Raw genomic sequence first — 14459 nt, 5'->3', positions numbered from 1 at the left:
AAGGACTGCACAGTCTCCAGTCAGTTTCTAGCTGATCAAAGATTTGGATTACTGAAAGCATCCTTTCTGGTGCATGAAATACTAAAATTTAATAAATTATTTAACTGCTTTGCTTTAATTTATTTTTTAAAAAATATTTTTATCATGTACATTTTTTTGTAGGAAACATTGGAAAGCCAAACGTATTCAAGAAAGGCTTGCCAAGGTCATAAGCAGAATATTTTTACTATTTAATTTTAATATGGACAAAATTCTTTGGAGTTGAATTTTACCCTGCCTCATTCATGATCAAAATTCTACAATGCCCCACAACCACATTCAGGAGAGAATTGAAAATGAGTGTAAAGAATTATATATACTGTAAATACCTATATTTTCTGTGTAGAGAGTAAATTTTTATTTTCACTTTCCAAAATAAGTGAACTGCAAAAATGCTGTTGATTTTAAGTGACTTCAAGTACTTAAGTTTTAACGAGAAACAAAAGAGAAGGTACTTATTTGGAAACTGTAGCTTTGTTATTTTTGTTTTGGTTTATTTTTCTTGTGTGGGTGGTTTGGGATTTTTTCTTCCACAGTTTCAAATATATTTGTTTATTTATTGTGGATTTATTGCCCTTTTTTTTTTTTTTTTGGTGTTTTTGCAAATGAAGTGGGGAGGTTGGTTTGGGGGAATTGTTTTTATTTTTTGATATACTTTTCTCAGACCCTCTGAAGTTAGAGTATGGAATGTATCTACCACTGGGCCTCATCTATGCATTGTAATGTTAGTCTGAAAGTGATTTATAGGATTAAGAGATTCTTTAGATTCTTTAGCATTCAGATTATCACAAATCCATTGACGTGATCTTGACTTCATGAAACATGAATCAGGAGGTCAACCTTAGATATTAATTACGACGTGTGGAAGGAATATCTCACAATGCAAAGTGCACCAGTATTCCTTTTCCACTGGACAACGTGAATAAGCTACAAAATATCATGGCAGAATATGAATTGGTAATTCTTTCAAGGAATTGGTAATAATTTCAAGGAATTGTCATGCCAGTACGTTGACTCTAAGTCTTAGGTGTAATCACAGTTGAGGACCATTCTGGCGTATCCAACAGAAGAAAAAATTATGAGATAGGGATAATTATGAGACAGGGATATAGTGGTCTCATAAACTATTATTTCCCCATCATTTTCTCTTCACTGTGTTTTGGTTTTCTTTCATTGAATTAACAAAACTTAAGTCAGAAATAGTTTCATGTTAGGAAACGTACTTGGTAGAAAGTATGTTTCTAATCACTCTTGTGACATAAATGGTCTTTGCTTCAACACTAACAATCAGACTAAAATCACCAAGATAGATTTGTTAGGTTGCAACAGTATTTAACTCCTATAACCAGAGCTACAGCATGAATATGAAAAATCCATGAGGGAGAGTGGAACACTTTGCACTAATTGGAAATTTCTGTAAAGTGCCATTTGCTTTTGGTGCCTTGAGGAAACTCATTTTTGATGAAATACAGTCAGTGTTGCTGATAGTGTAGCTACTAAGATGATGGAAGAATATATAGTTTTTTCTCTCATAGCCAGGAAAAGAATTGACATACATAGTAAGGAAGAGTCTGCTAAAATCCATAACCATAGATGCTAGTGCAGCCTAAGGCAATACAGATATGGGATGAAAAAAAAAAAAAAGGAGATTTCTGAACAATTTGGTGTAGGAGGAACAAAAATTTGCAGTTTGTTCCCAGCTGCCTCATTCCATGCAATTGTTTCAGAAAGATGGTTGCATGTAAGCTACCTTCCTCTAGCAGCCAGTGCTCCCGGGAACCAGAGCCTAGGATGTCACAGAGTCACAGGGAGACAAAATCGAGCAAGAGCACAGGTGGATTTCCATCAGTGCTTCATTGGAAATGACTCTGCCATATCTGGTCTCTCTAAAAAGACTGCCCAAATCATCATAAAGTAATGAGATTTTGCAGATTATATTACCCACAAAAATCTGACCTTTTTTTACCTCTGCTCCCTAAAGCTGAGATAAAGTTCAGTTTTAATGAAAAGTGAAATGGAGGATACTCTTATTTCATTTAGTTCCTATTCATGGAAAACATGAAAGTTCCTGTTCATTTGTTGATGAACAAATGCTAATTTGTTCACCTAAATTATTCAAAAAGTATGTTTAATCCATTCTTAACTGGGAATTTGAAAATTGGAACATGGTATGTTTGCAAAAAAAGAACTCTCTTCATGCTTCTCAGTGATTCTATGTTATTTATGAATGTATCTGTATAACTAGATTGACTTTTTCAGTCATCTCTTTCTTACTTAGGGTATTTTCTACTGAACCATATTACATGTTAAATTATCCAACTTGAACTATAGCAATTAACCATTTTGGCACACTGGTAGCCAGTGATTTGTCTTCTTAGTCATCACACAACCACTTGTAACGAAACTGACATGAAAACCAGAATCACAAACAGTAGATGTTGGCTTGTGCTATTTCACTGTTGAGTGTAAGTGTGCATTTTAGGGTGATAACTTCAGAAATTTCCTGACTTCATGTGGGGATTTTTTTCCCATCATTCAGAAGTTCATCCATCCCCCCAAAGAGTACACACACACAAATATGCTGACATATGTCTACGTTTCCCCTTTTGGTCGATACCTGTATTATGAATTCTTGGCAGTTAGCGTGCCCAGTCTAGTAGTGAGCTGTACTTGTGCCAAGGTATTGATCTGTATGTGCAAAAACTAATTATGCATAAAATAATTCTGACTGAAGCCATGTTGAGAAACAGAAAAACAATATGTAGGCATAAATATAAGTTCTTATAAAAGACCATTTAGTACAAATAACTAGTGTGTTATTGTTTCTATTCTAACTGGAAATGAAGCTACTTAGTTTCAAAAGAAAAATACATCAATTATTGATGTATGAATATTTTTTAAGCAGAATCATTTCCTATTCATTAGCATTTATCCAAAAGTCATTAATTTTAATATGCATTCGGGTGATGGCATTTGAATTGTAAATAATTTTGTATTCTCCACAACTTAACCATATTTTGCATATTCATGAGACAATTTAGTCATAAGATTTAGCAGGGCATGCATTGCTGTGGGATATAGTCACATTAGGTAATTCTGTGGTACTGTGTAGCCTAAGGCTTCACCTAATTCATTTAGCACCCAATAATATGAAAGATCCCATGCAGCAGTGTCTCATGTAATTGAGATGAAGAGGCCCCAGTGAAAGCACGTCATGAACATATTCCAGTTAGGGTTTTCAAATATGTTAATACCATCAATCATAGAGAAACATAACAAAACCACAGCTGAGTAAAAAAAGCAGAATATCTTTGTTTCCTGATTTTTGATTTTTAAACAGAAGTAATAATTTCTATATGCTAGATGGCATAGTTCATCATGCTAGAGATAATTAGTCTTTGAAAAGGGGAAGTAATGATCTCTGCAGGCATCTGTGTGGCAGACTGACATTAGTCCTCCAGGATATCACAGGTAATTAAAGGCTGTAACCCACTAACCTATACTTGTACCACCTGCTTCAGATCTGAGTCTCCTAGAGTGTGTTTTAAAAGTCAATATGGGCATGGAGGGGGTAGAGGAGGATCTTTTACATTAATTGATTGATCAATGGTACTGTGCTGGGATGATATATTTTTCTCTTTGGTACATGCAAGTTCTGAATCTAAAAATCTAAAAATATATCTGGCAGTTGAAATGACATATTTCAAATCATATCCATAAAAACTAGTCCTACAGAAAAGGTGGACAAATTGTTTTTTGAAGTCTATTACTTGCTATAGCAGAACAGTTCCACCATATCCAGAGACGTCAAAAAGAAAAAGAACATGACAACAACCATACTTGAAAAATACTTTGCAAGAAAGAGAAAAGCAGGCTGTCTGAACAATGGCTACTACATAAGAAGGAAGTAAGTATATGGAAAATAGTGTAAATATTGCAAAAAAAAATTAAATTCCTAGTGAATATGGCAGTCAAATAAACCATACAGAAGTTGTAATGGTGTGTCATGAAGATTGTCCGATATAAGTGAAAAAAGTTGTAGATATCACCTAGGCTTTAGTGAAGCCTTTGACACTGGTTCCCACAAAATTCTTGTGGAAGAAATGGCTACTCATAGCTTGGAAGGGTGTGCTCTTTTCTGAATGTCCACATCCAAAAAAGCATGGTAAATGGAATTCAGTCTGTGCACAAGCTCTGTGCCCTGGGGCTCAGTACGGGGCCAGTTCTTTTTAATAATTTTATGAATAATATGGAGAGTTAATTCAGTCAATTCACAGACAACACCATGCTGCGTGGGAATGTTGATCTGCTGGAGGGCAGGAAGGCTCTGAAGAGAGGTCTGGAGAGTATGACTGGATGGGCCAAGACCAATTTTATGAGGTTCAACCAGGTGAAGTTCTGGGTCCTGCCCTTGGGTCACAATACACCCATGCAGTGTTACAGGCTTGGGGGAAGAGTGTCTGGAAAGCTGCCTGGTGGAAAAGGATCTGGAGATGCTAGTCAGCATCTGGCTGAACATGAGCCAACAGTGTGCCCACATGGCCAAGAAGGCCAATGGCATCCTGGCCTGTATCATTAATACCAAGGCCAGCAGAATCAGGGAAATTATTATCTCTCTGTGCTCAGCACAGATGAGGCTGCAATCTTGAATCCTCTGTTCAGTTTTGAGAACCTCATTACAAGAAGGACATTGAGGTGTTGGAGCATGTCCAGAGAAGGGCAACAAAGCTGGTGAAGGAATACAAGTCTTAGGAGGAACACCTGAGGAAGCTGAGGGTGTTTAGTCTGGAGAAACAGAGGTTTGGGGAAACCTTATTGCTCTTTACAACTATCTGAAAGGAAGCCGTAGAGACGAGATGGTTCTCTTTTCCCAGACAACAAATGATAGGATAAGAGGAAACAACCGCAAGTTGTGCCACAGGAAGTTTAGAATTGGTATTAGGGAAAAAAATATTCTCTGAAAGGGTTGTCAAGTATCAGAACAGGCTGTTCTGCCCAGGCAAGTGGTTGAGTCATCGCCCCTGGAGGTATTTCAGACATATAGATGTGACGCTTCGGGACATGGTTTAGTGGTGGACTTGGCAACACTGAGTTGGACTTGGTGATCTTAAGGGTTTTTGCAGCCGAAATGATTCTATGTTTCAATGAAAGGTAATCCCCAGAATGAGTAATATTTCCAAGTACAGTTCATCACAGATTAGGGCTGTAAAGGTATTGTTACCAATACTTCAGTGGCAAGCTCTAGTGACCAGCTAAACTTCATGTTTCAAAGCTTCAGTGAAGGGGAAGAGGATTACCTGTTCCTTCAGGATCTTTCTTGCTCTATCAATATTATCTACAGAATGTATGAGTTCATATTTATTACTATTGCATAATTTTCTAAAGCAACCTGAGATCACTTAAAAGAATATATACAAATACTGTTATTAACTGTGGTTCATGATAGTGTGCAAAGGCAGAAATAATTCAGTGATATTTTACCTACAGCACTATTTTTGTACATTTACTCTCTGTAGGCCAGGTTACAGTGCTTGCTATACTTAATTTCTTATAATAATTTGGGAAGGAAAATGAAAAGTAGCTGTGATGAAGAAAAAACTAGTAAGGACATCACAGATACAAATTTACAATTTTACAAAGTATGATTTTTTGACAGTGTGCAGCACTCAGAAACAAAAAGAAAAACATTAGATTCAGGAATATTTTCTTAAATATTGATGGATTAGTCATTACTAACAAAATGCAAATGCAGTCTCTTTTTGATTATCAATTTATTCATGACCCAGTCTTGTTTGCATGCAAAATGTATCGTCATTCAAAAATATTTTTTTGCATAATTCCTGCTAGATATTTGATTGCTTACAAAATATTCACCTAAAGATAGTTCCTTTCACCAGGATTTATTTCCTGGTGAAAATGCACTTTCTATTTAATCAGAATTTATTTAATGTAATGACCTTGTCCATTAAAATGTCTTTTGACTCATGAAAACAACATTGTGTACAGAAAATTTCAAACTAAGCCTCTTTATTGCAGAACTGACCCCCAGGAAATTGCTCTGGATCAGATGAAATAAACTTAAAAAGAACCAGGGAAAAACCCAATGGACCTTCACTCCTACCTCCAAGAGATATTTCTACCCAAACCTCCCTCCACTGCCTTGCAGGAGATACAATTCAGACATCCCTTGTCTCCTTAAGGGTCAGGTGTCCTTAAGGACTTGGAAACTCAGATGCAGCTAATTTTCAGGCTTTTGTCACCTCAGTTGTGTGATGATAAGTACTGATCCATCCTGCTCTTAATGCTTCTCTGAAGAACATTTTCTAAGCTTTGATACCACCCACTCTTTTTGTTGCTTGTCCCTTTTCAACAAATCAGGCATAAGATCCTTTCCTCACTTTCAAAGTCTTTCACAGCTATGTCCCTTCCCACTTACTATCACCTTACACTCATTACTGGCTCCCACTTCTGCTTATGCCTGCATCTATTGCTCATGTGTTAAATTTCAAATTACAGACACTACTTCTCACATTTGGCAGACCATGTCTTGAGAAGTAGAAGAACTGACCTCTTTACATCTCTCAAAATTCCTTCAGTCAATGCAACTTCTAATAAAAAGCTTGAAAATAACACTCCTGATGATATGTCAATGAAATTTCCTAGTAAGCTTTATGTTCTCTTTGTTCTCACAGGTCTGCCTGCATCTCTTCATCTTACATTTGGAATGTGCTGGCTTCAGGTGAGGTCTGTGTGCAGTTCTAAGTCAGCTTATCTAACAAAAGTGCTACTCCGTGACTGTGGCTCCTGTGCCCTGTGATGATAAAAACACTAAGTGGGGAAATGAATGCTCCATTTCAAATGAGTTTACCACAATTAATTACCCATTCAAAGATCCCATGAACTCTTGGAGACAGATATTTGCATAAATTACTCAATAATTCCTGGTTCCTGGATAACTACAACAACAAATAATATGAGCACTCAGCTCACAGTTGGAGGAATTAATTGTTTTAACTCCAAAGTCAATGGTTACCATCAGCCCCAGTCTTCCTCTTAATTGCTAGTGTGTGCTGTGGCACATCAGTTAGGAAGCACAAAGACTAAACAGGATAAAACAAAGCAGATGCACCATTACCTTTTTAGAGATTGGGCTACAAAATCTGTGTAACTTTAAAAAGTGAGAAGGTTTTCCTTTTTCTAATGCCATTAATTATGCTGCTTTTGCATGCAAATCAAGAAATAATTAAACTTCTGCCATTTTAACAATAGAGATCTGGAAATAACCAGTAAAATACAAGTTGAATTAAAAGGAAAAAGCCTAATTAAGTGAACCAATAGACTTAAACTTGCAGATTTCAAGGTGTAATTAAGAATACAGTTGAGTAAATATTACTTGCAGGGATACTTATTCACATTATTAGTGAATTTCTTTAAAGGTATATGCATCCCTTTGTGTTTTCTTTCTTTTTATCTTCATTTGAGTTCCAGCATCATAAACAGTCATAAAAAAATTGTTTTAGGGTAGTCTTTACTCAACTAAGAAGCAGCAACAATACCAATTGGAGCAAAGAAATAGTAATGAGACTAAAGAATGCAGAAAAAATCAATACAGATGGAAAAGACAACAGAAAACGTTCTGAAATATTAATTGAGAAAAATGTTATCACTATCATTTGCTAAATTAGATAAATATTAGGCAAGGTACACCTAGAAGAATGCCATTAGCTGTATGGAACATTGTATACCATATGCTGCTTCTGTAGCTGTTAAAAGGCAGGTTTTTCCCACTCCCTAGAAATCTTCAGCAATTTCTTTTCTCAGACTCTGAAACCACATTTTCTTTTATTTTATAAACCAATACTTTTTGCAAGAGAAAAGGAACTGGATTATCTTAGTTACTACACTAGAATACATTCTTTCAAGAACAAATGGAAATTGAATTATACAAAAAACATTTCCAGCATCTTTCCAAATAAATGTAATCAATTAATTAATTAATCTTTTTTCATCTGGTTGATGGAATTTTATCTTCAAGATATGCTATAAAAGTGTATCTTGTAATCAACAAAAACAGTTTTTTTAACAGCCAGATAATTTCTGCATTGCATAAATGTAATAATTAAATTTCATTTGCTGTGGGACGATTAGAAAAACTTTTAATGTGATCAGGGTTTTCTTTAATGGAAACATGGTTTATCTCTAGCTCTTGAGTTATTTTCATTTACCCTCAGCTGTGGAAAATGCTCAGAAACAAAGACTTCTTCACATGCAAAAATATATAATGGTATGGAAACTGTTCTATTCCAAATGCACATCTGTAATTCTTTAGGGTAAGTGTTTTTCTTCCCACTGCACCCTCATTCAAGTCCTAAGTTATTGAAAGTAAGAACTTCCATGTCCTGGAGAAATTATTCACATCTCAGCTTGTCATTCTATGCATTCAATGTGGTGCAGGTTTTCTGTTTAATAAAAGTAAAATTGGATTTTTTATAAATATGTAAAAACCCGTATGTTAATCCAAGAATGCCATTACATTCTGCATGAGCTTCCATCCAAAATATTTAAAGATTATTAATTACAAGCATTAGTATAAACAGTAGTTTATATAAGACCTTGATATGTCAGGGAATAATCAAATTCCTTTTCAATACAAAAATCCACTTACACAGAAAGATTCCTATTACATGTACTGCTTACAGATACAATTTGCATCAAAGTATTTTACATCCTCCTATAACTCAGAGATGGTGGAAAGTCTGACATAAGTACTTGTAGAAAACTTATCTTAAAAATAATCATTTCAAAGTAATAACTTGGTGAAGAATAAGAGCTTTGTGTTGCTGTATTTGGTATTCAGTGAGCAGTCATCCTGTCACAGCTGCCAATGCTGACTGATAAATGTTCAAAAGAGCCTAGAAGAATATTGACAAACCCTCAACTTGTGTGTAATATGGAGATAAGGACACCAAAATTATATTTACTTATGCTCCTAGTGTAGCAGGAAGCTTCACAAAATAGTGAAACAACCTTTTTCCACCTTCGTGTGCAATTTTTTATTATTTATTCACTACTGTAAGGCTCAACTCCTGTACAGTGATTTAGTGCTGTAGAATTACTAATCTCCATGGAAGCAGGGGGAAACAGAAAAAAATAACCACCTAACAACAAGCCTCTTCACCACCACCAAATCCAAGCCCATACTCTCACATTAAAAAAAAAAAGCAAAGAAAAAATAGGAGTTAAATTTTCTCATCAAAGGACTGTTCTACAGGAATTCCAAGGTGAACAAAGCCACTGAGCCAGTTTGCTGTTGGTGTTGTACCTAAAATATCAGCATAGATTAAAAAAAAATATTTTATTCTCTTGACATATGTGGAAAAAATCAAGTAAATTAATTCACTTAATAAATTATCAAAGCTTTTCAGTTGAAGATAAGTTTGTAATGAATCACTCTGCGATTTGTTGGACTTGAAGTCTTAAAAACTGTGAATATGACAGGTTTTTTTTCTCAGCAGATGCCTATTCCAGGGGCAATCAGATTTCCATGTAATTTGAATGGAAATTACGCAAGAACATCTTTATCTAATTTATTTCTGTGTTAATATTTTGCCTGCTGGATATGGTTAAAGACAAAACCCACAGCAGGAATTTACAAATACTAAAGCCACATGCTACAGACATTTATAGACAATATTTTCAAGTCCTTCTGTTGACTGCAACACATTTTCAGTTGTCTTTTGCTTTTTAAAGGAGCAAGCACATTTTTTATTTTTGCCACTTATCAATTCAGCAAATCAGATGTGCTCAGTTTCACAGAACTTTATAGCAAATCCTACATGGTTTCAAAGTCTCCTGTGAATTAATGCTGGATTGTCCAAGGGTCTACTCCAGAACATGGGCTTCAAGAATGTGATTTTCTTGATGAGATCTGCTAGGGTTTTGGGTACTGAAGGTAAAGGTCTTTTCCTACAGAGATATGAAATGTTTGTCATTTATTCTAAGCTGGGGCAGAGAGAGGGATGGAAAATTCTCTTATTGAGGAATTGAATTTTCATTCTCTGTGCAGCTGAATTGAGGTTTTTATATCATATATAAAGTGATGGTTTGGGGTTTGACACAGATTTCTGGAATGCTAACTAGTTCATAAAGCTAATTTGATCTTGAGATTCTTTTTATGGGTAAGGACAGTCTGGAAACATAGGCAGTGAAAACCTTTTCTTTTTTTCTCTTCATCTTTCTCATAATTTGAGATATAAATCTTCTCAGAAATATATGATGTAACTTTTAAGGATTCACATTAAGAACCAGATTTTGCCTGGAAGCCATGCAATACTGCCAGGTGTAAAACTCATAAATACTGCCTATAGGTGAAGTTTAATAATTCAGCTCTAGTGATAAAGCACAATTTTCAGAGTAAATATCACTGTGGTGATCAACTTTCCTGCAGGAAGAGCAGGCTCTTGTCTTTCCAGCCTCTGTAGACAAGCACATAGTTAATCTTTGTTATAGTAACAGATGGGAACAATTTCTGTTAGCCTGTGATTGACAGAATAAGTTATCTCAAATGTCTTTGTCCCTCTATAGCATTTTCTCCACAAGTAGCTCTTGCCTATTCAAGGACACCCCTCCTTTCAGGAAGAGAAATAGGCTAAAGAGAGATATACTGGAGAGGATCTACTTGGTCTGTCTAGTTGCCTAACAAAAGGCACAGGAATTACTTCAAGTAAATCATATTTAAACTAGACAGCATAAACAAAGCATTCAATCACCATTTAAAATTGTCAGGAACAAAAACCTACCATAATTATTGGCAAATTACTTTCATTCAAAAGTGTGAAACTAAGTTATATTTGCATAAATTTTTCAACTTCCCCTTTCTTTTTTTTTTTTTTGTCTTATCTTCAACTGCTAGGCTGGGATGACAGTTTTACCACTGCTTTTTCCTACTTCTAGACTGGGATTAAATTATCCCTAATTAACATTATAATAGGCTGAAGTGACTCTGTAGTTTGAACTGATCCCACTGAAGAGAAGACCCCCACAGACCACTCGGGGTCCCTTAAGAGGGGCAGAGTCTGTGCCCCGGTTCTGCTACATATGGGCACAGAATCAGAGAATTGCAGAATCAGAGAATCACAGAACAGGGAGGGTTAGAAAGGAACAAAGTGGGGCCTGCCATCCAACCTACCTGCTCAAGCAGGGCCATCCTGGAGCACATTGCACAGGGCTGTGTCCAGGTGTTTCTTGAGTATTAACAGTGAGAGAAACTCCACAACCTCTCAGGGCCGTCTGTTCCAGTGCAGGGTCACTCACACAGTAAAAAACTTCCTCCTTATGTTAAGATGGAACTTCCTGTGCCTCTGTTTCTGCCTGTTGCCTCCTGTCCTATTGCCTGGCACCACAGAGAAGAGCTCCATCCTCTTGACAACCTCCCCTTCTGATAATTATGTCTAAGGATGAGGTCCCCTCTTAGCCATCTCTTCTCAAGGCAAACAGGCCTGGCTCCCTCAGCCTGTCCTCATAAGAGAGATGCTTCAGCCCCTCCATTGGACCCACTCCGGGAGCTCCATGTCCCTCTTGTACTGAGGAACCCAGAACTGGACGCAGCACTACACATGTGGCCTCATCAAGGCTGAGTAGACAACAAGGTGAAAAATCTCAGGCAAGCCTTTAGTCAAATATAAATATATATATATATATATATATATATATATATATATATACACACACACATAATTAAGGCAGTCAAACTGAAATAAGCACGCTTCACCATCACTTTGATTTTAATAATCTCTTTCCACACTTAGTGATCTATATAGAGGTGTTTTATTTTCTAATAATCACTTGGGGATTGGACATGCTCCATTCTGCTGGGGCAACATACTTTGCCTACAGTATGTTCAATCCCAAATCAACATGTTTTGTGATTTGAAACATGCATCATTTCATATCATGAAACACACCAATAAGGTTTGCAAATAAAAGGGGACAAGGAGAAAACAGGAATGAGAAGCATGTGAACCAAAGTGGATAGAATCACTCTTCCAAGACATATAATATAGAAAGATAACTAAAACATCCAAAATCCACACTCACTTGTCATAAGTCACTAATAGGCACAAGGTATCCCATATTCAGATTTTGATCCTAAAAGATGTTAGGACCCTTCTCACTTCAGCTAAATAATCTGCACTCTGGTTCTGCCTGCTTTGCTTTCAGAGTACTAAAAGCACAAGTAAGGACCAATTAAAATGTATGTTTACAGCAGTGTAATGTGGCACTTTTATGTTTTGCAGTTTGATGGAGTAACATTTCAGCTCTGATTTCCAATATCCATATATACTCAGTTGCAATTGCACCAGTACCACTTCCACTGATTGTCAGAAACTGGATTAATGAGCCATCAAATCAATGGAGATATTTTTCTAATACAATAACTCTAATGAAACTGTACATTTCAGCATATATGGTGCTCATGTTTTGGGGTACCCTGAGCATATTAAATATCAAACTCATAACTTCCTTTCACTCTCCTTAGTGGATGGAGATTTTTAAACTTTAAGGATTTTATAATTAAACCTCTTGAATTTATGTTTTCAAAGATCTTTTAATGAATCTGGGTGAACATTTATGGTTCTCTGTCACCCTCCTTTTTGTAAGAATTTCTTAAGCTATTAGTCATTTCCTTACCATTGAGTCTAAATAAATCTTGTAACAGCTCAGTGTATTAGAATTGCAGTAGTCTCCAAGATTGCTGCAATACCAATAAATTCCCATCTCAAACTGTCAGCTGGTGTATATTTTTAGACAATCTTAAAGTACTATAATTTTTATAACAAATGCAGTTCACATTGATGTGTCAAAGCTTAGACTCCATACACAGACACTGGAATAGCTTTATACTTATACAAACTTACTTTTTTCATAGGCTAATAATCTCTGTGTACTTGAATGTACTTTATGCTTTCAAAATTATAGTGGATGAAGTCTATTTGCAGATGGAAAACTGTATCTCACAGAATGGTTGCTGTGGAAGTTTCTGATCTATGGTATTTTGTGGATTTGTGCTTGTCAGAAGCTGTCTTGTGACAGATATGCTCTGATTAAAGTTTAGGGCCCTGGGCCACCTGCGTTAAGCTTTAGGATCTATTTCACCTCCTGGCATGGTTTGCACCATTAAATTGGATTAAAGTTTACTGTCCTCCAACCAGAAAATGTCACTTGCTCCTTCTATCCCCATCCCCAGGGAGCTGCCCAATGGCCAGGGCTGGGATTGCCCCTGATGCAAGGCAGTGGGGTGAGCCCCCTCTGTGGTCCTGGGGATTTCCTCACTGTTCCTAGCCCTCAGGAAGACCCTGGCCCCTGTTACTCTATTTTTGGAAATTACTTTAGGAAAAAAAGTCACAAAAGTGTACCATTATCATATGGTCCTACTGTTTATTTTACGCAAATGAAAATAAATACAAAATATAGAAGGAATGTCCTACCCTAAAAATGTATTTTCTAGGTACTTTGTTTTACATATGATTTTTTTTCCTCTGAATCCTGTCCAAAATATTTCAGAGTAGTCTATATAGCTTCAGAATGCCATAGCCTGGGAATGTATTGACTAATATATTTAATACTTTCAAATAGGGAAGTTATTTTGCTAGTCCCTTAATGTCAATGTAAATAGTTAAACTGATTGTGCTGGTGCCTCAGGTGACAGATGAGCTACTAGAGAGCAGAAGGCTCATGTTACTACAAGAGCACAAAATTACTATAGGTGGGCTATTGTTCTCAAGATCTAATACTTGAGTACCTTTTTTTGCAAACAGTCTTCAAGTTTAAAATATTATGTTAGCCAACGTTAGTTGAAATGATAAAAACTTCAAAAATTACTGTTTTCATCTGTTACCCGAAGAGGTGTAATGCCACAGATGGAGTAAGTTCACTGATTTGACAAAATGCACATAATTTTAACCAAAAATGGTAATACCTACAGCTTTTTGACCACTGGGAAGCCTCATGGTGCTGTTGTTTTAAGTGAACTATGTGTCCAGCATTACCTAAGGAGCAATTAGATTAATTCACCTACTTCTTTTATTTTTCTTTAAAATTTACTTTTCTTATTGAAAGTTTACATTTGTAGGCATATTTCTTTGAGGTGCTCACTCACATCACTGGGATATTGCTGAAACCTTATAAATATTGCAATAAACTAAAACCACATGAAGAGCTTAGCTTAGTTAATGAAAGATAAGCACATGCTTAATAGATTTAGGATGCTCTTGAAATTAAATATGCATTTAAAGTCATGATATAATCAATATGTTAGTTGAGACAACAGTTGACTATCACTTTATCCAGAAATTAAATCCTCTGCTGTAGAAAATATAGGTACACCTACTGCATAATTACTTATTTGCGGAGTTAGCCAG

This window comes from Camarhynchus parvulus, chromosome 2, assembly GCF_901933205.1.
Source record: "Camarhynchus parvulus chromosome 2, STF_HiC, whole genome shotgun sequence".
NCBI lineage: Eukaryota > Metazoa > Chordata > Aves > Passeriformes > Thraupidae > Camarhynchus > Camarhynchus parvulus.
This window is presented reverse-complemented; position numbering follows the sequence as displayed.